Source organism: Lepisma saccharinum, chromosome 1, assembly GCF_977018435.1.
Source record: "Lepisma saccharinum chromosome 1, izLepSacc3.1, whole genome shotgun sequence".
Taxonomy (NCBI): Eukaryota; Metazoa; Arthropoda; class Insecta; order Zygentoma; family Lepismatidae; genus Lepisma; species Lepisma saccharinum.
The window spans coordinates 111218804-111243811 of record NC_139229.1 but is presented as its reverse complement, the minus strand read 5'-3'; the positions used below and the strand labels follow the sequence as shown (position 1 = coordinate 111243811).

At 37.2% G+C, this 25008-nt stretch overlaps 1 protein-coding gene across 3 annotated transcripts in view; it reads right to left on the bottom strand.

Annotated features, from left to right (window-relative positions):
• The window catches only part of LOC145999252 (ATP-binding cassette sub-family C member 4-like), a 92146-nt gene extending 70352 nt beyond the window's left edge, over positions 1-21794 (bottom strand). For 2 of the 3 annotated variants that reach the window (XM_083136190.1, XM_083136197.1), the window contains exon 1: positions 21680-21794. The gene's annotated coding sequence lies outside the window, so the exon portion shown is untranslated. Of the gene's footprint in view, positions 1-14324; positions 14430-21679 lie in introns of those variants that run through there. The other variant, XM_083136195.1, reaches the window with a different exon arrangement.
• Between the last annotated feature and the right edge of the window lie 3214 nt (positions 21795-25008).

Genomic DNA, 25008 nt, shown 5'->3' with positions numbered 1-25008 from the left:
GTTGAGCCCCAGATGTACTTGTGCTTAAACAAGTAAGCTTATGCTTCTTGGCATACGCAATTGTAATGTGTTTATTGCATCCGGAACACAGTTCGGTGGCAGCCAAATGCTTGCCTGGCACGCAGGTGCGACAATGTCTTGCAAAATTTTTGCTTGATATAGTTTTTTTGCACACAGGGCAACTTTTCATGGAGCGCATTTTTTCGGGGTATGTTTATTTATATATGGGTGGTGTTGCCTTCCTCAAATATGTGCTTTAATCAACTCTATAAAAAAATAAAAAAAATATATAAGAAAAATATAATTGTAGATAGAAAAAAAAACACAATAAATATTGTATGCATGTGTAATTCTATTTAGTTTATTTTTGTTAGACACAAATTTTCTTCAGATTTTATTGCCCATTAGTATATTTTTCCACCAATCTAGTAGAGGTATGAAACTATGAAAATATTCTTGTTTATATATATTCTATTATTTTGGCTGATATAATAGCAAATATATATATAGCTATTTTGAAATTCTAAAACTTTCAGGTATACTTATTTTTACATGCAAACCTACATCATAAAAAAATTACACAATCGTATTTTTTTTTCCATACACATTTTTTATTTTCAGAAAAACAAAATTATTTTCGATCTTTATTTTTTTAAATCAAGCAATAAACATTATTTGTGTTTATAGTATTTGTCGGGCAATAGCAGATAAAACAAGAATAGGTTTTCTACGACCCATAGTTTACGAGTTACAAAACAACTTAGAAATTACATCTTGAAATTTAAATTTAAAATAACTCGAAAACAATAAGCACTAATCATTATGTTTCCAATAAATTGTAGAATACATTCAATTTTTTATCAAATGTCATTAAAATTTTCGAAATAGAGTAAAAACTAAGCCAGCAAATCAAGTTTCTCAAAAAATAAAAAAATTGTCTATATTTTCGAAACTTAAGGGGGTGGAATCGATTTTATTTGCTAGTCAAATAGTTTTCGTCAAATCCTATCCAACAAACCTAAAATCATCATCCTAGGTCAATTAGGAGACAAGAAAATCAATGTCTTGGAAAACATCTTAAGACAAATATCTTAAGAACATTTTCTTGACAGACCGGAAGTAACATCTTGACAGACCGGAAGTCGACTTTCTTAAAGATTAAGACAAATATCTTAAGATGTTTTCCAAGACATTGATTTTCTTGGTTCCTATGGGACCTAGAACCACGCAACTTTGGATTATGTATATACTGTTGTTTTTTCCTACATATTTACTAGGGTTCGATAGTGCTGTGGTTGTGTTGTTGCCTTGTAATCAAGAGGTCCTAGGTTCGAACCCGATAAAAGTATATAGTGGTTCGGATTCTACTTTAAAAAAAAAACTGTAGGTCTAGTCCCGATTAGCCTTACTGTACATAAAATAGACTTAAAACAACAAATCCAATCCAGAGTATCAACAAATTCAAAAAATAGAGTTTCCCCCTGTACACTTGTATAATTGTAAACTCCAAGTTCGATACCCGACGGAGGTGGTTCGGATCCCACTGTAGACCCAGTTTCGATTAGTCTTACTATGCATAAAATAGACTTAAAACAACAAAATCCAATCCAGAGTATCAACAAATTCAAAAAAAAATAGAGTTTCCCCTGTACACTTGTATAATTTTAAACTCCAAGTTCGATACCCGGCAGAGGTGGTTCGGATCCCGCTGTAGGCCCAGTTTCGATTAGCCTTACTATGCATAAAATAGACTTAAAACAACAAAATCCAATCGAGAGTATCAACAAATTCAAAAAAATAAAGTTTCCCCTGTACACTTGTATAATTGTAAACTTCAAGTTCGATACCCAGTGGAAGTGGATTCTTTTCAAGCACATGTTATATATGCTCATATTTTTTTTGTTTAGCATAATTTCATTGTTTAATCAAAACAACACTTTCTGTTCACTAACGCCGCTCGCAATTATTATTAACACACACATGCAAAAAAATAACAAAAAAACAAAACTTACCTACAAAAAGCTGCTAGCAATTTAACACACACAAAACAGTAGTATAATTGCGTAAATTTTAGTTTTATAGCTGGTCAAGCAACTTGTGTGCGTATAACTTATGCTGATATGGTACTCACCTGACAGACCAAACTAATTTGGTTTCTATTACACTTGATATTACACTTGGTATAGCGTACACTTTTATGTGGCTACCCAGTAGCAATACTCGACTGCAACTGATGTGCGCGGGGTTTCTAATAGAAACTTATACCTGTCGGTAGCTAAAATTCCAAGGTTGGTTCGAGTTACGTGTACATGGCCTTTGACGATAAATAATAACAAAAAAAACAACACACCCGTCCATCATGATTTGGATCGCAGCCTTTTGAATTTTCTGCATTGTAGTCGTCATAATATGGGTCACCTTGGCATACTATAGAAAATCCAGCAAGAAGAATAGCGAAAAAGCAGACAAAAACCCTGGCGTGTATCACGTCCCGGATTTGCCGGATGTTGAACAATACCCGAGCGTCCCTGGCGTGCCCGGCGGCGAAAACAACGCAATACCCACGAGGCCACCCGCACAAAAACCGACCGGAACTGGGCGAAGCAGACCTTCGGGTGGGAACAATAACGCAGGAGACAATCAGACGCCACCGCCTCACGTTCCCACGCTAACTCCTCCAGTTACCAGCAGCACTCTGCCAAATAACCAAAATACTACAACAACAATTAACCCACCCACTATTGTCGGCACCACCACTACCATACAAAAAAAAAAACACGTGAAACCCTACAGAGGTGCGGTAATCTACAACCGCAGCCGTTAGAAAACCTTTTACTTTTTTTGGTTGGGCACCACGCACCCTGGCGAGGTTATAGGGGCCAGGCATCCTAAAAAACAACAATTATTTATTTGTTTGTTTGCGTCACAATGCGAAAATAATGAGAAGCGCCAGCGCGCGCACGTGTGTATAGCACATCGTGTTTCCCCCCGAGAGAGGTTTACAAAGGTCACGATAGGTCTCTCTCTTCATCTTACAGCAACATTGGCATCTCTATCTTTTTTTAGTTGTAGGTGGGTTGCCAACACAATCTAGTTAATAATACTACATATTATACACACACACGCACACACATACTGTGTTGCCATCCATCCATCCCTCTCTCTTTTACGGCAGTATATATTTGTTGCTGGCTCTTCTTGCCTAGTGTGTGTATGTTACGTCAGTATATAAATTGGCTAAGCCTCAAGCAAAATAGCCCTTGCCAAGTAAAAAAAGCTGTAGGTAGGTGTTGGTAATACTGTCGGTTGTTTAACTCTTCCCTCTCTCTCTTTTTCTCCTTTCTCTCTTTTTTTTTTGTAAAAAAAGCTATGGCAAAAGTACCAGTAGGTTGGCAAATTGCTTTATGCACTGTAAGGCAGACCTCAAGCAGTATTGCCAGCTCCTTGCTTTAGGTTAGGTTAGACCAAATAAAAACCTTGGTGATTTTTCGAGTAAGATGTTGGCAATACTGCAGAACAAGCCTCAAGCAGTATTGCCAGCTCCTTGCTTTAGGTTAGGTTAGACCCAAAAACAAAAACCTTGGTGATTTTTTCGAGTAAGATGTTGGCCACGCTGCAAGGCGAGCCTCAAGCAGTATTGCCAGCTCCTTGCTTGAGGTTAGGTTATACCCAAAAACAAACCTTGGTGATTTTTTCGAGTGAGGAGTTGGCAACACTGCAAGAAAATAAGGCTCATGCCTTACAAGAGCAAACCATTAAAACAAGCCTCAAGCAGTATTGCCAGCTCCTTGCTTGAGGTTAGGTTAGACCCAAAAACAAAAACCTTGGTGATTTTTTCGAGTAAGATGTTGGCCACGCTGCAAGGCGAGCCTCAAGCAGTATTGCCAGCTCCTTGCTTGAGGTTAAGTTATACCCAAAAACAAACCTTGGTGATTTTTTCGAGTGAGGAGTTGGCAACACTGCAAGAAAATAAGGCTCATGCCAACCGGGGGAAGCAGACGGCTTTTGCGGTAACTGGGGCGACACTAGAACTGCGGTGGCAGGCGGACGAAACTCGAATTCCAGGATTTGCGAGAATCTCGGAACTTGTGTGAATATCGGGAATTATGAGAATCTCGGAGAGCCTACGCGTTACCGACGCACCGAGTTTTGAATTTAACTGGCAACGTCTTTATATCGTCGAACCTGCAGTGAGTTTTTGTTATGTGTGTTTGCCGATTTTCCTCGAGTTTGTTTGTTCTTTGGTGGATTTGTATCTTTCAAACATGTTACGTAATGCAGCTAGAAGTCGAGAGTTCTCAACGTTTAAAATTTCCGAAGATCTGGCGAGGTATGTACGATAAAAGTTTATATATTTTTTTTCTATGTAGAACTAGTTTTCAGAAATTTATCTAACTCTGAAAGTTATTTTTACAACTATGCCTGATACCATTGAACGTACAGTAAAAATAATATTTATTTTGCCTAATTTCATGTTCACCTCGTGCTTGGACGTGTGCTAGCTCGATACAGCCTTTCTTTCTAGTAAATGTCGAATCTTGCAACAAAATTGAGGATGGGCTTATGTTTCCGTTATTGTCTAAAAAGAAAGCTGTGTGTACAGTCACGGCACGATGTCATTTTTGAATAAATGCCAAGTGTTTCGTCTGTTTTGTACATAATTGCACCACGTAAAAAAAAACCTGCCTTGTATATTTCCTCATATGTATATATTGTATCATCGACAGTTTCGTATATTGGCTAATTTTAAATTCTACCATGTATACTTGTGTTTAGTCAAGGCTTGCATGAGATGGTGATAATGAAATGGGTTGTGTGATGGTTTCTGCAAATCATCTTCACACATCTCTCTACTTTTGTGCCCAGCTTGCAATGTTGGCTTATGATGCAAGGAGGAACAGCTCCCTCATTTTTCAACAAAAATGGAGAGGAAAGATGTTTCTGGGCAAACATATGTATGGTAATCTGCGGGAATTGTTTTATGTCTTTGTAATTAAATTAATTATTATTTGTGCTATGTGCTTGACTTTTTAAACTTCAAAACTAATAAACATTTGTTCTTATTTTCAGATTTGCAACTGGTTAGCAACAATCAAAATGATGGATGCAATATCTGCTTCCCTGCTTTTACTCTGAAGTGGCACTTCACAACTGTTCCCAGTTTAGATGCAGCAGTTCAGTTTGAGCCACAACCAAAATATTTCAAGACAAGTGATTTATGTACTAATGACATTCCCCTGACAATGTTTAAAGGAGATCTCAAACTAATGCACATGTGTGATGTCCTGCTCGGCACAATCCAGCCCAGCGGTATATAACCGCAGTGAAACTGTTCCGACATAAATCTTGCAAGATCCCTGTGTACTTACTTGCTTAACAAAGATGAAAGTTTTAAGTGAATAGAAAAAAATATGAATGTCAGTATCAACATTATTAACGTTTAGTGAAAATATGTTTTGAAAAAAATTGTTTTTCAGTGATTTGATCAGTTTATGGTGAGACAGATTCCTTGCAGTGGGGAAAAAAATAGTGTATTCTGTTTCTAGTTTTATGCCATACCCCAGTTTTTGTCTAATGCTGCTAAATAATATGAATGTTGTGGGGGGGGGGGATATGTACTACAGGTAAGTTATGTGAAAACAGTCCAGGCAGATTGTGTAAATGATGTGCTAATGATGTATGATGTTTACCCAGCATTGTGAGGACAATCAGTTTCTACTTAAAACCAATAATTTTGAGCATTGGGTTTGAAAACCAGTTGGTATGCCTTGGTTTTCGAAGGACTGTTTTAGTTTACGGAGTGATTAGTTTCACCAGGTGGTGAAGCTAGCGTTTGAGCAATTTTCAGCAGATTTTAAGCTGCATGTCAGGGTGTCTACCAAAATAACAAATCTAATTTTTTTTCCTTTTTCTTAGCATGTATATAATCACGCCCTACTTAGGTATGGTTGGAAATTAAGAAAAATAGTTATTTTTATTCAATGAAAAACCAACAAGGCTGGTTAAGATGAAAACTGAAGCTGTACTTTAACAAGAGATTTAGACTTGCTTTAATTATTAATGCTTCAGACTTCATCCTAGATGGGGAATGGCCACATTATTTTAAAATATTTTTACAAACCTTTACGCATGCAACAATGCAATTCGGTAAAATTTTCAAAGCCGGGAAACTGGTTTCTTCAAATTTACAGGAGAAAGTACTTATGTAATTGAGTTTCTGTAGACTTGTGATAGGTCCTACAAGTGTTCTCTCTCATCGGTAAATTTATTTCACCGTTAATTCATGTTTGTGTGTGAGTGCTAATGGAACCTAACCTAACGGCCATAACCTAACCTTGTAGCCATACCTCGTCCCCGTGATGGTTCGTGGGGCTATAGTGAATTTTTGCCCTTCCGCAGGTATTTTTCTATGAAAATGAGTGCTAGTGGAACCTAACCTAACCTCGTAGGTATACCTCGTCCCCGTGATGGTTCGTGGGGCTATCGTGAATTTTTTAGGCTAACATCAATGGTTTTTGGGGCTAACATCAACCATCCACGGTAGCCCCACAAACCATCACGGGGACGAGGTATACCTACGTGGTTAGGTTAGGTTCCATTAGCACTCATTTTCATAGAAAAATACCTACGGAAGGGGAAAAACAAGGAAGATTAATTAATATTGACTGGTAGACATATGCATGTGCATCATCTACAATCTGGCTTGGCCTGCTAAATGGATTTGTGTATTCTTTAATTGCTGATGTGTTTGAAGCTTACATCAGTGTGCATTTGCTTTCATTGTTAGGTTAGGCAGGTCATGTTTATGGCTATTAGCATTAAAATTACTTCTGTAAATACTTTCCAATGCCTGATCATGTAATTTCTGGTCTTGAGCACTTTATACTATTCTCTCTACCTGGTGACGCACCCATTTTTAATTTAAAATAAATTCTTAAGAGTAAGTTCAGCAACACTTCTTTTGTTTTTAGTTGAACAAATTTATTTCTGCCGTCATGGGCAACATGATTGTAAAGAAACAAATATATTTTTTTTTCTTCTGAAATCAGACTGAGTATGTATGCTGGCAACATATACATAGTTTTTCTTGTATGTACGCATTGCTTGCATTATAGAATTATTTTCCTGTAGTTTACGGTTATTACATTTAGTCAAAATGAAAATAAATGTCTGATGAAAGGAGCGTGTGTTCTCCTGAAACGTCACAAAGAAAAACTGTTTTCTTATGCTTGTAATAACCGTAAACTACAGGAAAATAATACAACATATACATTCAGGCATGTTTTGTTGCTTAAAAAAATGAAAGACACCAATGAAATGACACTGTTAAAGAATATGGTCACCCAATTTTTTTATTGACAATGTTCTATGAACATCACTTACAGTAATTCATGTTGTAAACATCTTTTTAAAAATCAGGGTAACACTTGACTATACCAGAGACGGATTTCTTCAAATTTACAGGAGAAAGTACTTACGCAAATCATTTTCTGTAGCGTTGTTGATGTTCGGGAATGTAGTTTTGATCCATTTTAATGCGAATGCATGTGGTTTTCTACGAAAATCTATTTCCAACGTGCTATTGCTGCTGCTACAAGCAGATGTCCGTATATGCTAAATTGAACGAAAGGAGTGCTAATGGAACCTAACCTAACCTAGTAGGTATACCTCGTCCCCGTGATGGTTCGTGGGGCTATCGTGAATTTTTGGGCTAACTTCAATGGTTTTTGGGGCTACTCGTGGATGGTTTGTGGGAAATAACGAACAACAGTAATTTTCGTTAGAAATTCATTATTTCACCTAAAGAAATGTTCCGCAATGCAAAATAGTACGTTAGCAATGTAAAGAATTGCGAAAGAAATCATTGATAGGTGTCTCCGGTATAGTAAAGTAGTACCAAAATCAGTATTCCATGGTCAATTTCCATTTTTTAATATTTTTACCTAATCTGTGGTGGTTGATTCATGATTACTGTTATTGGCTTTGTAGGGGAGGCAGAATGCCTGGTTAAAGGTTACCGAGGTTCCAGCTTGTGTAGTGGCCTGGACGGTCGGCATGATCTCAGTCTAATAAAGGGTCAGCCAAACTGAACAATACATTTTACAGTGTAGTATGTGGACTAGCCTATGGAGATAACTGCTAATTAGTAACAGTAAGTTCTTTTCTGAACTGTGTTGAGTGCTGGTGTTAAAAAAGCAGTTTTTTTGTTGTTTTTTTGCAACAAAGTGAAATAACAAACTTTGCATGCAAATTGTCACTGGTTCTTATTTTAATTGCTGAAATCCTGTTTTTCATATTTACTTTAATGGTGACATATTAGCAGTAATTATTTCAAATTGAATGGGATTTTTTAAATTCAAAACTTGTAGCAAAAATTGCAGTACAAGCACCTCCACAAGTTGTAATGTAATATCAAGGGTCTATTTTTCACAAGGGATGCTTATAAGGTCTTGTGTTAAGCAGTGTTTTGTGTGAATTATAAGAGCTATGTGTTTCCTTATTTTAAAAATAAAATCGAACTGTTACATTAACATGTCTCTTTTTGCCCCCAGAAGAAATAAGTTCTTTATGGATGGATATTGCCGCTCCAATGCCAAAAGCACGAAAGTGCTAAATCTTACTTTTGAGATGAAAGCATTTTAGTCAATATCCCAGATTATTAATAACTTTTGCATTTAATTAAATGTTGTCATTGGGAGAATATGCACCCACTTGTGACTGTTTATTACACCATGTAAATGTATCAACAAATATTGATGAGCAACTGCACTAGGTTAAATAGTCAAAATTTGCACACTCGTGGTTTTGGCATTGAACGACAATATGTTCTGCATGAGGTTAATATATGATATAAGCGATTTGTTGATTTTAAGTTGATATGATGATATGCAATGCACTTTGCTTCTTATGTTTTGTTCTTTGGCATTGTAATTCACAATTATGGAATTTTGTTTCATATAATTACCCCATAAATAACCACAATTTCTAAAAATCTGATGTAGTGAAAGCAATTTTGGCCAACTGAAGAGAAATTGTTATTCATTTCAAACCAATTGTATAGCATAGAATGTGTTAATTGAGAATCAGAGTGGAACCATGATTATAATGGCAGAGTAGCTAGATATACATATTTTCTCTTTCTATCCTTCAGCATCAAATATAAAATAATGCATGCAGACGGGGGGAAGTAACTTGGAATTATTTAGGTAGGAATTGCTATTTTTGCTTTGTTGCATTACTGAAGGTCTGTCGGCAAATTAGTTTTCAAAAACCTCATTCCAAATTGTGAGAAAATATTTACAATTCCTTCTCGGAAATTCAAGTTCCATCTTTCTGTGGTTTGTTTTCAGTGAAACAGATGAGGGAGAGAAATTTTTGAATAGTACTTTGCTGGCATGTACCAAAGGCCCAGTGCACTTTTTTCACAGCAATATATTTCAAGCGAATCTTAAGGAGCTGCCATGAGAGAACACCTTAGTGATCAGCATCTATGGTAAAAAAAGAAAATATTTTGCAAATAAATTCAATTCATGCCATAATGTTTGGTGTGAATAAACTGTAGAGGTGAGTAACATGAAATATCTGTATGAATTCTGTTTTGAAACTGCTACCAACTATGAGGGCAAGTGCAGTTTCTCATGCCTTGACCTTGCTCATTTTGTGCAAATAAAATTTAACATTTCCAGAAGTACTGCATTGATTTTTGCAAGTGCAGTTGGATGTTCATGTAATTACAGGTATCAGTAGACAAGGGACGTAACTTAGTTCTCAATGAATTAGAGGTTAGAGTTTTTTTAAAAAAGGATTGAAACCTAATCTTGCCTAATACTTTACAAAATTTTCATTTCTGCCACATTTAATTTGTGTGCTTTCATCAAATGCAGTGATTTTCTGTTATGAGCATGTTTCACCTACGTCACAAACTATTGCATTCTCTCTTTGAGAAGCCATCATGGAGGCCAAATCTTGTGAACACACGGAATTCAAGCAAGTGGGCTGGAGATTTGAACCTTATTGATGATGTACTTGGTGCAATATTCACATTCTTGAATCCTGAATTCAATGCACTTTTCTGCCATTATAGTAATTATTATTCATTATATATAATGTTGTTCAAACAAGTTCACTATTTTTTCTTACACATGGTGACTGTGCATCACATGAAACCCACCTGTTGAATCCTGTAATTTTTTCATGATAGATTCTGCTAGTTTTTGCAACTAGTTTGATCAGAAATTGCATTCTGTAACTAACGTAATGTAATGGAGTCTCAAATGTTTTATTTTACAGTACAGTTCTGCAAACATACAATTATAGTCTGTACAGTTTGTTGTAGGTTTTATTTTTCTACCATGTGTTAAGAAGATGCACATACTAAAGTTCAAAACTACGAAATCCATACTCTTGGTTAGGGTTGCCAAATATCCTTTATTGTGCAATTTCGTTTTGTTCCTGTAAAAAATTATATATTATTTCAATGTAATATGTATTGTGAATTTAAATGTATGAAATATATCACCTGTGTGTTAGTGTAACTGGTTTTTATGTACCCGTTCTGTGTGCAAAAAGAGAAATATGGCAACCCTTACCTTGGTGTATGTGTAAGTATTTTCTTCATCTAGAATATTTCTCGTTCAGAAAAAGAAAATTGAATACATTGTGAACAGAATTTTTCGGAGAAATTTAGCTATTTGTTTTTGCCTAAAAATGTCTTTTAGGAACTCATTGAAGACAAAAGATTATTCTTATTACGTTTCACGAAATTCTAACTAGTTAATAAAAATAAATTTATTTGTCTAAAAGATAAAATATTGGCCTATTTCTTCGAACGAAAAAGGCTTTCTTTGCGAAAATGGAAACTCAAAGCAGACGATCGGTGGTTCTGAAAGCAAGCAGACGAACGGTGGTTCAGGGAATGCCGTGCGTTGCCATGGTAACGGCATGACGGAACCATGTGACGTCACGCTCCCGGCGATACTAGAGCTGCGGCGACAGGCGGAAGAAGCACGCTAGCAGACGACAAATGATTTCCACGGGAGGTATAGGAACATTCCCATCTGTAAAACCTATTTCTAATCTGTGGCTCATGCCTTACAAGAGCAAACCATTAAAACAAGCCTCAAGCAGTGTTGCCAGCTTCTTGCTTGAGGTTAGGTTATACCCAAAAACAAAAACCTTGGTGATTTTTTGAGTGAGGAGTTGGCAACACTGCTTGAGGCTTTCTCGCAGTGTTGCCAGCTTCTTGCTTGAGGTTAGGTTATACCCAAAAACAAAAACCTTGGTGATTTTTTCGAGTGAGGAGTTGGCAACACTGCGAGCCTCATTTTCGGTTTGCGAACCCGGGACACTACTCTACTTTTACTGTTGTGTCTTTCCGGTTTAAAATGGCTTCTGCTGTACTGGAAATTGCAATAAATAAATAAATAAATAGAAGGGCATCGGATTTCCAGAAGAACGCGACTTGAACTTCTTATTTCAAAACCTTCTGTTTACTTGGTTATTTTCGGGAATTACGATAAGGTATTTTATTACTCCTGAATTCATTTCTAGAATTATTAAAATTACTCTTGCAGATATTTCTGTGAGAATAAGACTGTCCCTGAGTCGATAATTACAGTTGTTGGGCTTCGCATCAAAATTGTATATCTTGCATTTTTTTCCCACATGAGGAACTGCTACTGGATGCTGATTTGCCAGACATGGATTGCATGCACATAGTATGTACGTACGCACACTGACGTCCGGAAGAGGGGCAAGAGGGGTAAATTACATAAAAATAGGTGTTTAGACAATATGAAAACACCTACGTGTTTGAATTCAATTACCATTTCAATAGTTTGACTAAATTAAATTATTGCTTACCAGCCATTGGGTCTGGACAACAAGAGGTGTAAGGGGACGCCATTGCCCCCCCCCCCAAAATTTTGCCACCTTTTGGCCCCGGACTATGGCTTCTTAATGCTAAGCCCTGTCTACCAAGATAAAATAAAATTCCCTTGCTTCCCCAGTTTTGACACCTAATCGCTGCCACTGGGTCTGGATATAAACGAATGGAATGCTTTCTTTTCTCACATAAAACATAGCTTCTGTTCTGTGGGGACGTGAAGTTTTTGTTTTAACGATAACATCGAAAAGTTGAGGGAAGCTTAATAAAATGTTGAGAATGTATTTGGATAAGTTAAGGAGGCAAATTTTCAGTGTGTCGGAATCATGAAATAACGCGAATACTGCCATTTTTTCAGAATAGCACCGAATTTTGCACTTTAACGCGAGATATATATATACAATATAAACTGGGATAACACTTGTCCTGTTCAAAGAGAGTTAGTTACCTGAAGCGCTATGAGTTCTGTTTTTTCTAGCCTAGCTGGTGAAAGTTCGATCCAAAGAAGATTTTGTCACGGTTGAGTGGTTATTGTACAGGATGAGTCAAAAGTCCCTGACCACCCCTTATAAAATGAAAGGGAGTGTATATTGCAGCAATTGGTCATGGTAGTAATATGTTAGGCCTAGGGGGAAACTTTTCTTGGTGCATGTCATGACAACGTCCGCCACAAGAAGGACAGCATATTGAACACAGTGTGTACCTTTCATTGTGTAACTTTCATATGCCCATACCTTCCTTACCATTGAAGTTTTTATAAATCTGACTTCACCCCTGAATTCCTGGTGAAATTCTAGCCCAAAACCATACCCCACATGCCCCCTTCCCATTTAAAGAAATGAAGTTGGATCCAAGATGGCGGACGTTGTCATGACATGCACCAAACAGTTTCCCCCTAGGCCTAAAATATTACTACCATGACCAATTGCTGCAATATTCACTCCCTTTCATTTTATAAGGGGTGGTCAGGGACTTTTGACTTAAATTTATTTTTTTGTCATTAAACTAAACTTTGTCTCAATTTCCCAGAACTAAAGCAATGTGAAAATCTTAAGCATAGAAAGAACAGAAAAAAGCGTATGTAAAAATAACACCGAATTACAATGAAAAAAAATAACATCGAAATTTAGGGGAAAATAAAACGAAAACTTGACGTTCCTAGTAATAAGCATGACTGCGTAACAACCATTCACATATCGAGTGAGAAATGAACACGCAAATTTGTTGGATACTAACCTCGCATGTGTACTAACTACGACATTAATTTTAGCATGAAGAGTACAGATTTCTGCAGTCCGTCGTGATCTTCACAAATTAGTCTGAAAAGAAATACTAAACCAAACCAAATGTTACCCCCCCCCCCAAAAAAAAGTAAAAGAATACACTCCTCTTATCCTCCATAAAAGAGTAATGAAATACTTACACCACCAATAAGATTTCGTTATTTAGGCCGAATCGTTGGTTGACCACATACACTTGTCCTAACCTAATATTGAAAAGGTATGCATAAAGAAAGAAACAAGCTGGGGAGAAAAAGTTTGTTCTCTTTGGTCTTTTTCACGAGAGATTGCACAGAAACCGAGAAACTGGTTTTTATAAGCACGTTGTCATAACAAGAAAAAAATACACTCACATCCAAATTACGGTAGTTAGAAGAATAATTGCTTTTATCGCGTCGCAGGGTTACGAAATTCTCATAAAGTAATTTACACAACTTGTGTACAAAAAACAATGTCAAGCTGAAAACTAGTGGCTGAATAACACAGTAAAAGTATCGAAAAAATTCAATGATGAATTGCAAATGGCGTAACGGTAACAATTTCGAAAGTACCAGCCATTTATGGAAAACTTATTATTATTTTATTTTATACTACTACAGTATTAAAGTTAACTTAGCTAAAAAATGTTCGGAATTTTACGGAAAAGAAAATCGTCACAGCTACAATTTTCACATGGACGCAAATAAGATGTACCCAATGCGATTTTTTAAAATGTATATCTACGTAGTTTGATCGAAGGACCCACAAAGAAACTGGATAACATGTAACCATGGATTTATGCAGTCAGTTAGGTTTCCTTGTATTTTGTTACAGGATAGGACTTCGTTACCGCCTCAACTTCTTTCATTTTTCTTTCCAGTTTTACATTTCACATAATATAGGACCCGTATTTATATTATAGAGCATCTCGAATTCAGCGAGGGAGGGAGGAATTTAGAATTTTTTTATTGAGATACCTCTAAAGTGTTAATCTACTTAATAAAAGCGAATTCTAGTTGTGCCGTTACAACAAAAATAAAAATAACCACTCTCCCACGAAGTTCGGCATTGCCAGTGATACAGTTATCGCTATCTCGCCGTAAACTTAAGCTCTAATACTGAAAAACCTTGAATAACATATTTTTTTAAATTACAAAGACTATTATATATTTATTACATACCTCAGAAGGGAAGGAATTTATCTTCTTCCGTTGGAAACAAATTTGGAAATGTGGACCCCGATGAAGAAAATTCGCAGAGGGTACATTTCTGGTTCCTCCTTCAATTCCGTGCGGAAGGAAATTTTTAAAAACCACTTCAACTATTATCAACTATTACGAGTATTTGTTACTTCTGAAGCGGCGGGTGAAGATCACCTCGTTTTTGCACCTCCCCAACTCAACATCGTGAGCAACATGGAGTCACTGCTAACCGCTCCGCACTCCCCTCCACGGTTGTTTCCGGTTTAATGTTTTCTTACTAATTCACTGATAACATTTCTATGTGATTGAATAATCGTTCTTGGAAAGTAAGCGTTCTTTGCATCCGCATGTGCGAGTCGTGACACAGAACGTACTTACTAATGAGTCTAAAGGCAACGATATCTTTAAAATAACGGTTTCGCACACCTGCCATGCATAAACATACAGTCTGAATTATAAGAACTGACAGAGAAGCGATAGTGAGGGCTGCAGTGGAAGGATTGGGAGATAATAGGAAAATCCGGGCTGAGCTCATGCGTCTACAACGATCCAGGCCTACAATATATTGAAATATAGTTTACATCAGCGTTTGCAAGTAACGCAGTTTGTAGTACCAGTTGCTTTTTTGAGAAATTCTAACTGTAACTAGATACTTTTAAAAGTAAGAAACTGTAACATAGTTACTTTTTCCACAGAAGTAACGTTGTCAACAGTTACTTATGACACTTAAATTGTTCACTTGAAAATTTGTAACGTTGGGAGAACTAAATTTGGCAACCCTGTTTACAACTATGCTTCTCTTCTGGATGCTAAGGTAAAATTATTTTCGTGGAATCGCCTAAGACCAGGGAGCTGGGCTTCGTTGGATACTAATCGTTCTACGCTTGTATCCTTGCGCACTCCGAGGTTTCTTTGTTTAAAACTGAACACTGCCGAACATGTAACATACTGTAGAGTACAATAGTTTCTGGTAATAAAAGCAACAGTAATGTCTAGCGAGGTGAACCTTTTAATTCTGTTATTTGCTACTAAGTAGGACTATGACACATGAAAAGCATACGATTTGTACAAACATCAAGTCAGTGGCGGATCGTAACCATACATTCGCAATTATCTCTCAAATGGTTCGTTTGCAACCCCATGTTTACTGAGACTTTTTTGCTTCTACTATCGTGTACTTTTCACTGTTTCAATTTGCGCTCATACTTCTGGTACACCCTGTATAGAGAGATAAAAATAAAATGATAGATCATTCAAGCTAAACTAACTCATTGTTTCACCATTTTTTTTACTTGTTGAAATAATATAAATATATGAAGTCTAACTTATATTCTGTAGGAGAAACATAAATAAAACACATCGTCGTATGAGAACCAGGGGAACGTAACTCCAAAAATCCGAATTTCAGTTTTGTTTAGATAAACTCCTGAAGAGCTCTGTTTGGAGTCAGACCTACATATCTCCACTTCTAATCCTTAGGAGTAATGTGAAGTCACGTATCTCCAATTTACTGACTTTTTAAGAGTCACACATATTCCTAAAAATACATTTTTTCCTCTCTCCTGTAAATTTGACCAATTGGAGGTGCGTCTATATATGTTTATTTTATTACAATTAATGATCACTTAATGTGTTTGCAAGAAAATTTCCAGCAGAAAGTAACTGTAAAAGTTTCAAAATGAGTAACCAATAGCTTCGATTGGATTCCAAAACTGAGGGGGAGATAGAGGAGGCAAGGACAGTTACTTTTTTCGGTAGACAAGGCTTAACATTAAGAGGCCATAGTGCGAGGCAAAAATGGTATAAAGTGGGGGGTAACTGCCGCACCCTCCCCGTAATCGCCGCCACTGTGAGTAACTATAAATTCGATTACTTTTAAAAAGTAACTTTCCTAACATTTACGTAGTCTACACTGACAATGTTCTCGTCTATCCCCCGAATACCACATTATGAATGAATTGTTGTTTTAAGTCCACTTTATGCACAGAAAAACTAATGCGGACTGGACCTACAGTTTCGTGGAATCCGAACCACTATGAGCCTCCACCGAGTATCGAATCCGGAACATCTTGATTGATTGATTTGCATTATTTTACTTCGCTTTTGTGCCACTTTTAGCTAATTTGAGAAGATAGGGATGAGTGATGATATGATGAAATTGATGAATGGACACTCACAAACATCCATGCCCAAGCCGGGATTCGAACCTGGAACACCTTGATTACAAGGCGATGACGTTACCACTACGCCATCGGGGCACATTAGACAACCACACCATACGGTTGGTTCACAGATGGCGTAGTCGTAACGTCGCCACATTGTCATAATGGGGTTCCGGGATACCTGGTGGAGGCACATCGCACAGTGGTTCGGATCCCACTTTAAAGTGTACGTCACGTCCCGATTAGCCTATCTGCGCATAAAGTGGACTTAAAACAACAATTCAAGCAAGGTACCTTTCACTCCCTTGCTACTGAAACACCTAACGGATTTCATTTACCTGCTTTCAGCCTTTGCTTCATTGCTACTTCTCCCAACTTCGTTTCTTGTTTCTTCGAAGAGGAAAAAATAACGCTTCCACTCGCAAAAATTCCAAGGCTGCAACAACTAAACTAAACAACTGAGTTGCCTAGCGTGTATAAATCAAAGCTGACGTTTACTTTCACTAGCTCGTGGTGAAGAAATCGAACTTCTTTCCGTCTTGTTGCCAACTCTGAAATCTACACCACGTTTGCTCGTCATGTATATAACACGGGCAGCAATCATAGTACCGAGACACTATGCACAATGTCAATCAAATTTTCCCACGGGAACTCATTAATATAACATCTAGAAATAGCTTCTCGTGAAATGGTAATTTCATTTCATGCATTTATTACTTGCAGTGCTACATTTTATGAACTTTTCGCATATCTAACCAATGACGGCGGGTAATAATCCACTGCGTATGAACCAGCCGTAGCCGGAAGATATAATTTACGTTTAGACATTATTTCTGCACCTGCAAAAGGAAGCATCCAATTACAGAGCCGCGTTAACGCCTACTCGCACTCGCAACCACAAGAATTTGCATTGTGTTCAGAGCTCTTAACGATATGAATTACGAGCAGCAGTTCCCTGCGTGGGAGTGTGAACATCGGAGAATTATCAGTGAATGTGCACTTTCTGGCATTTGATAATGGATCTCTTATTTAAAAGGTACAATTCAGACGCCAGCCATGAAGCGTTGCATTTGTAACAGGACTATGTATATAATCGAACAGGCAAAGGCACTAATTAAACAAATGAAATAATTATCCACCTAGAATAAAGCTATACATCCTCCTCGTGAAAGTTTTAGTTACATATAATTATATAATTATATACTATATACGTATATATATATAATGTGTGTCTGTGTTTGTGTAATTTATTTCATGATTCTCGTAATTAACAAAAAACAATCAACAATCAGTGGCGAGGAAGTTGCACATTATGTTCCACAAATAACTGTTTTCAGAAAATGCAACTCATATTTTACCAGAAGCAAAATTGAATTTATAATGCGAATTATTCTCAATTACAAAGATCAAAATATATATTTCTTATCCATTGTTTAACGATACAATAATTACTTTTTAAAACACATGTACTACTACTCAATAACTTTCCAAAGTTTTATTAGTTTCTTGAATCAATTTAATGTTATCGTATGCTACTATTACAAAATAAATAAGCTTCAGATCCTTAAAACGCTAATTAACTATTAATACAAATAATTGTTAGTTTTCTCATTGCCGTATAAGATTTCAAAACGTTTACTTAAATACACCATCGCTAACACCTGAAAAAAACGAAAATGGCGAGGGATGTATTAAAACGAGCTTTTTGCATTGAAAGCATGACCGTGGTTGGTGGAAAACCATAGTGCTCATTTCCTTGTGTCCTGATTGTCTATTTTCTTCCCAGTTTCGTAAAAGGTGTCTAAATTAAAATTTGGTTTTTAGTTACGACGGCTGGTAAGATGGAACAGAACACAAAGGCCATCTGCAGCGGAGATTCGAAATGGTGTGGATTCAGTCCGCATCACAGATATCTATCTGTACGTATGTTTCTCTAACTACACAATTTCTGTCCAGTGTGTGTGTGTGTGTGTGTGATACAATTGTTCATAGCCATAATAACTTACAGACAAATTTAATTAATCTGTGTGTGCGATCTGAGATATCAACAGTTATTTTTCATCCCGAGACACGAAAACTGCAACTTATCAAGATTGTCAGCACGAGCTTTTATTTGGTGGTCAATGTTAAATTCCCTTCCAATAAGAGGATATTTGTATTTCGAGATTTAACATTACTTTTACACCTTAATTAACTAACTAACTCTCTAGCCTTCTTAAACCCGGAGGTTTATGGCTGCAGCAACGCAAGCCTTCCATGTCCCTCTCCTGGGCAAGATTAATCCAATCTTTTCTATCCTTACCGATTTCCGTCTATCTCAACGTTATCCCTCGATCTTTGTTTTGGCCTTCCTACAGGTGTCTTACCATCGGATTTCCTAACAAGAATTCTGTAAACTCTTTCCCATTCGTCCAACATGGCCTGCCCACCTAAGTCGTCTTGATTTAATAATTCTAATAAAAAAATTATCTGGAGATGAATACAAATTATGCAGTTCTAAATTATATAACCTTCTTCACTCACCTGTCTCCTCATTCCTTTTAGATCCAAATATTTTTTCTAAGGATTTTATTTTCAAATACTCATAATTTATGTTCCTCTTTCAATGTAAGGGACCAAGTTTCGCATCCATAATACTACAGGCAAAATTACTGTATTGTATAAAGGTAAAAGGTAAAGTGTTCCCCTGTGCTTAGCACCACGCCATGAAGGCGTATAGGGGGTGTGGGGGTAACGCCCCACACTTTCTTGATCCGGTCGTGAGTGGGGGTGATGTGATCAGCACCACGCCCCTGACCGCCTTTACCCCCCAGGGTTTCCCCCAGGTACCCATGTTATTCGATGCTGGGTGGGCGCCGGAAGAAGATAAAAGTTTATGAAGAGAAAAGTAACACACATTTCCTGAATTAAGTCTGAATTTTATTTCCTCTTTAATATCATTTCCATTTGTAAGTATTACTCCTAAGCACTTGAATTTGGAAACTGATTCAAACCAGTTGTTATCAATAATTACATTTTGATTATTGCCAAACACTTGATTCCGGCCTACAAGCATAAGCATATATTTAGTTTTCTCTTTGCTAACTTCCAAACCTAACTCTTTAGTTGCTTTTAAAAATATTTAGCATTATTCTTAATTGTATTTATATCATCCCCTAGTAAGTACATCTACATCATCTGCATATGCTAACAATTGAGTTAGACCGTTTAATTTTAGTCCTTCATTAGTTTCTTTTACCTTCCTAACAACATATTCTAAGGCAAAATTAAAGAGCAATGGGGATATTGCATCTCCCTCTCTTACTTCACCTATCTTGAATTGTAAATTTGTCAGATATATTAATAACCACACGAATTTTACTTTCTGTTTCACTGTTGCATACTTTTATCATATTAACAAGCTTCTTAGGTATTACAAACTCCACTAATATATTATATAGCCTAATTGATCTCTTTTAACCGATTCATATTCTTTTTTAAAATCAATGAATAGCTGATGAGCATTTTGATTATATTCCCACTTTTTCTCAAGTGTCTGTCTAATTTGATCTATAGTTTATCTGTTACGCTTAAATCTACATTGGTAATAATGTATAATTTAATTAGCATATGGGGTTAATCTTGTTAAAATAATGTTAGATAATATTTTATATGATGTTGAAAGGAGAGAATTTCCACGGTAATTATTGCAGTTCCTTCTATCACCTTCTTTAAATCACCTTTTTGCCTCTTTTTGCTAATCTCCTCAGTGAGTATGGATGCTAATGAGATGAAATAATGAACACAATGAAACAGCCGAGCTCAGACATGACTCGAACTTAGAATTTAGCCGCGAGATCAAAAGGAATTAGATGCCCTATAGCTATAGGGGCATGCATATTTCGTTTTTGACAAAAAAACGAAATTTGAAAAAATACATTGTAATGTTAATTTTTCATGTTTTTAAAAGGTGTGAGATGCATTTTGTGACCATTTTTTGTCACGAAATAATGCGAAATGAACTGCAAAAAAGCGAAATTAACTCTTAAACACGAAATTCAGGGTTTATTCACCGACGCGACACCTTCTGAGGTCTGAATTATCCTGAGAGTTATGCAATTTCCGGAAAATTTATTAATTCTGCTGTTAATATTGTTACACAGAAATAAACTTAATACTCTGATAACTACATAAATGTGCTATTAGAAGTGAAATGTTAATTCTGTGGAATAAGTGTAGTTTTTAAATTAAATTTAGGATTATATTCAGAATTTTAAAACCAAAATGTCTTTTTATATACCACTTTTCATCCAAATTTTCACCGCTATAACACCGATATTTTATTTCGTTTACCGCTTTTGAACCCGAAATTGACTCAGTTTTTGTACCGAAATTTTGCTTTTTTATTTACCAAAAATATGTGCCTCTACCTATAGCATACATGGGAAAACAAGGTACAGCAAGCTAATAGAAGTGCACTACTTTCACACCTGGTCGTGTTCCTTCATGAGGACTTGAACTCTTGAACTCCCATGCCTCAAATTAACTCCCTTACGGTCGCCTATAATCGTGAAACATTGTTTCTTAGTTTTGGAAATAAAGTCATCAGAATATACTTGGTTGATTGATTGATTTGCTGTATTTTACTTCGCTTTTTGTGCCACTTTTGACTAATTTGCGAAGATGGGGATCAGTGGTGATATGATGAATGGACACTCACAAACATCCATGCCCAGGCCGGGATTCGAACCTGGAATCCCTGCCGACGTAGCGCGATGTGCTAACCACTCCGCCACGGGGGCCGACTAGAAGATATTTGTATTTCAGAGAAGAAACAGATGAGTGAAGACGGTTACATACTACTGAACTGCATCTCTATCTCCAAATATCATTAGAATAATTGAATCATGAAGACCATGTGTCTATTGCTCTTCTTCTTCTTCTTTTTCCTGTCTTCAATTGGCTAGTGTGCTCCTCAATTCTGACAGGACTTATGGATGGATTTAATGACTGTTTCTAACTCTGTCGGGAACTGAAGACAATAAAGCTTTCACGTTGTCTTGAAGTAAGGAAGCTGGGGGTCTATCCGGAAGTACCGTGTGATACTGGCTCGACTCAGCATAGGAACATGTGGACAGCTTGTTCTGCTACGGCAATAAGCCCCTGTGTTAATGAAAATGCGAAAGATCCTACCTTCTGGAGAAGACAGACTGATCTCAGCTCTCTTCCTCCACACTCTGCATTAACCTTTCTTCCGCCGTTCATCTCTTCTAGGAACTAGTGACGTAGAAGAAGAGGGGAAGTAACATGTCATGAACGCAACAAGTGTTGCGGACAAGATAAGGCATTGCTGACTTTGTTCATGGTTGCATATCCTGAAGTCTTGACGTGCGGCCTTCAATCTTTTCTTTATCTTTTTCTTCTCGCGTAGTTCCAATTTTCCTAATCAAAGAAGCATGTCTCCTACAAACAGCTTATGCAATGTTGTCTTTCAGTAACGACCTATACAGTTTTCTTTTTTGCATCTTTCCGGGCTGTGCTATCAAAACTGCACGAGTATTCGAGGAAAATGATGGAAAAAGAAGAAACAGGTTTCCCGCGTGACTTCAGTTGCAGTGAACGTAGACGTACAATTTGCCATACTTACAAAGAGAGGAGGGCACGGCTTGGAAAACTGGGTTTGGGATGGTCTTGTAGCGGTAGGGTAAAAAGAATATGTCGCAAGCGTAAAATTGCACTTGTAAATAAAATAAATTACATATATGCGTAGACAATGTACCTAATATAGCCTATGTCAATAACATGGCTTGCAGTGTATACTTAACAGCCGCCATTGTAAAACTGAAATAGAAATTAGAGATAAGACAAACGTGTTGTGCAGGCAGGGCCTGCGCTAGTCATTTTGCCGCCCTGGGCGGTGGCGGCAGATGCCGCTCTTCAACTTCCCCCCTCCCGTCATTACGCAGCAACGGGAAATTAAAAATCAATATATTCCTAAGTAAAACATCAAACTATAAAATAAATAACGAGACTTGTTACGCTATTTCAATACTATTAAGCACAAAATGATATATCGCTCGACCACAGTTAATCTTTAAAAAATGCGACACTATATTATAATATTTTATGAAAGCTCTCTCGCTCTCTCGCTCTCGCTCTCTCTCTCTCTCTCTCTCTCTCTCTCTCTCTCTCTCTCTCTCTCTCTCTCTCTCTCTCTCTCTCTCTCTTAAACGTATCTTAAATGTAACAAGTATTAGGAAAGAAATGAAGACTTCATATGTTTACCGTTGTAGGTCTGTGATAGGCTATATTGGATTTTTAAAAGAATTACATGTAATATTCCCAGATCTCCCGCGTGGGTGGTCTGAGGTCTGAATTATTTCCTGCGTTGTTCCCGCATAAAGCGGTTCTGGGGTTCACTCAGCCTCAAATTAATGGGTACCTGGGGCAACCCTGGGAGGTAAAAGCGGCTGGAGAATGGTGCTGATCACATCACCTCAAAATGGCCTAGATCGAGAATGTGTGTGGCCCTACCCCCACATCCTCTAAACGTTCCTTCATGACATGGTGCTATATGCACAGGGAACTTTACTTTTGGATGTAATATTCTTATTCGTATAATGCTATCTTGCATAAAATGGAAACAAGCGTGTTTCAGACATGATTGACCGAAGATAGTATTTTTATTAGCCTTAATTTCCAAAAAAGAACTTTGTTCGCCACTTGCCACGGTTACCGACAAAGTTAATAAATTCGAAGTTCTACACTCACATTAGGTGCAAAAGCATGACCCTTTATCAGTTTAAGGTCTCCTTTGGTGTAATTGTTTAAGTATAGCCGAAAACACTTTTAGTTCATTTTTTAATTCAGTAGCCTTCATGTGTTAACATTCCGGCAAGTTTCTACACTTTTCAGACAAAAGATCAGATCTTTATGCTTACTAATATCATAAAATAAATTGAAAAATTCACTATGATATTTAAGCTGCTGAAATCTTTCTCTTAGAGCTAAAATAATTGTCTAGGACCTGGTAATAAAAATCAACTTTGTACCGTTTTTGTGGATCTTCAACAGTTTCATCACACTGAAACTGTTTCTTCTTTCGATTTCGGCCCTGTACACTGTGTGACTGTTGCCTATCTTTGGATCCTCCTATATCTAAATTCGATGCCAATTCTTTCTCATAAACCAGGACTCAGAGGTGATGGCACGAGTGGAGGTAGGAAGGCCCTGCCAGTTTGCAAAGTGGCGTCTAAGAGACTTTGAAATTTTCATCATTCCTGCTTCTTTCAAAGCGCTGATATTTGCAAGATATCATCTAACAGCATCTAACACATCGTAGAGTAGACCTAATGTTTTGAAGACATTTGCTCATTACATTACGTGGAGTAAAAAGTCATACCAGATAACTAGTGGGCAGAGGATTGTAAAGCCACACAACTGGTTTGCAATACACTGAGCCTTATAAGCGACCATTTGGGCAGTTTTACATATTGTCGCCAATTATTTGAAGAAGCGCATCATATGTCACCGGAGTTAAGGCATCGAATCTGCTATCCCCCCCTTGTGGCACTCAGTGGTTTTAAAGTGAGACTACTGATATGTAACTTCCAAGTTATATAATATAATATTATAACTTTCAAGTTTTCAATAGGCTTATTTATTTCTTCTCTTCAAATTTTTCCGCCCAGAAAATTTGCCGCTCTGGTGGCACGGTTCGACCCCCCTTCCGCCGGCCCTGTGTGCAGGAGTCTTGCTCCAGACTTTCAAGTTGCAGTATAATGCATATGAAAATTTTGTCTAAATAAAAATCACCGTGTTTCATAATCAGGCATACCGCGAGTGGATCGAGTGTTAAATGTGGCACACTTCATAGGTTTGAACAGTTAAAGAAAGTACCACTTTGTCTGAACAGGAGTGTACAGAAAGCATATTATGTTATTCGTGGGCAGTGATGGCGCGAGAGTAAGAAGAGTGTCGAGGCAGATTTTGGCGGGACCATTCAATATGGTATATGTAATTGCCCCCCCCCCCTCCCTCCCGCCATATCTATTGAATGTTGAGGAAATGGGTGAGGGCTGTGTGGTCACTGGACAACATTTACATCTCCTGTATGGTAAATAAGCTCATAACAACAACTGTAAACTTACAACTTCGTGCAACAAAACACTGGCGTATTCAGTGGCGTGGCGTGAGATTTTTGAAAGTGTTACCGGTTATCAGTAGGACATTTAAGGAAGGAGCCGTAAGAGTTGGGCGCCTCCCCACCTCATGCCCCCCCCCCCCCTCCCTGTCTTCCAAGTAGTTCGTACAATATTATTCTGGTACGACTGCAATTCAATACTAGATTTTAGTAAAGTTATTAATCAGGAAAAAAATGTTGGCATAAGAACTGAAGTGAAATCGCAAACATTGGTTGTTGACACGATAAATATTAGCCTAATAAAGAAATACTTAGTTTGATACAGAAAAATCGAAGTAATTAACACCGCTTGTTAATTAATTGACAATGCCCGGAAACA